The following is a 1,134-nucleotide window of genomic DNA, read 5'->3' as shown; positions in this document are numbered from 1 at the left end:
ATGCCCACAGTTAAGGGGGGAGAGGTGTATAGTGGCCAGGTGATAGAGTTTGGGCCTAATTCCATCTTGTCATGAATCTGTGATCCATGAAGCCATTAAAGATGATAATTAGGGAGAACAGTCAGCAACATAGTTGCTTATGGTACAATGACAATTTGGGAAAAGAATAGAAAATTACATGTTACAACTAACTATAGCTGAAGGTATGTACATGTCTGGAAGAAGAGCAAATGCTGACAGCAAAAATGAAAATACTTTTGGTTGGATGATGAGATCATAGGTGTTTTTTGGTTTGTTTAGTCTTTCTCAATTCCTTTAACTCTCCCAAATGTTATTTTTGCTTCCCTTTTAAGAGGTACTTTTTTTTTTAAAGACTTAAAACTCATCTAGCTATTTTATTTTAAAAATGGCCATTTATATACTTTTTGGTCAATCATATTAAGGTCACAAAAGGTCAGAAGGTCAAGAGTAGCCATTCTCCTCAATATTATAATGAACACTAGAGGCCCAAAGCACGAAATTCATGCAAGAATAGGCCTTTCTTCCCCCGGCTGCCAGCACTGGCTTACCTCTGGCACCCGGGACCCGGGCTTCTCTCACAGCCCCAGTATTGTCCAGAAGGTCGTCCGGAAGGACATCCAGTCTAGTTAGCATATTACGCTTTTATTATTATAGATTATTATAGATGCTGTAGTATAGAACATATATCATGCTGCCTTATGGTCTTCTTCTCTGAAGAAGCCTGAATTTTGGGTTACTGGAACTGGGGATCCCTCTCACTATTTGGTACAGTGGGGCCTTGACTTACGAGTTTAATTCGTTCTGTGATGGAGCTCGCAACTCAAATTACTCCTATGTCAAATCAATTTTCACCATTACAATGAATTGAAATGCCATTAATCCATTCCGGACACCCAAAAAACACCGCAATTGTTTTGTTAAATGTTTCTAAATAAGAAAAATGTACTAAAAATAACGAATATTGTATAAAAACACAATACTGAACAATAGAATGTAGTGCAATAAACTTGTTTTATTAAGTTTAATGTACAGCATTTACCTTGGAGATCAAACAACTTAAAGATGCTGATGGAGTTGGAGGAGAACGGCTGAACTGAATAACTGAATAACTGA

Source organism: Myotis davidii, unplaced genomic scaffold, assembly GCF_000327345.1.
Source record: "Myotis davidii unplaced genomic scaffold, ASM32734v1 scaffold1597, whole genome shotgun sequence".
In the NCBI taxonomy this organism is placed as follows: domain Eukaryota; kingdom Metazoa; phylum Chordata; class Mammalia; order Chiroptera; family Vespertilionidae; genus Myotis; species Myotis davidii.
The sequence above is the reverse complement of the archived record's forward strand: the minus strand, read 5'-3'. Positions refer to the sequence as shown.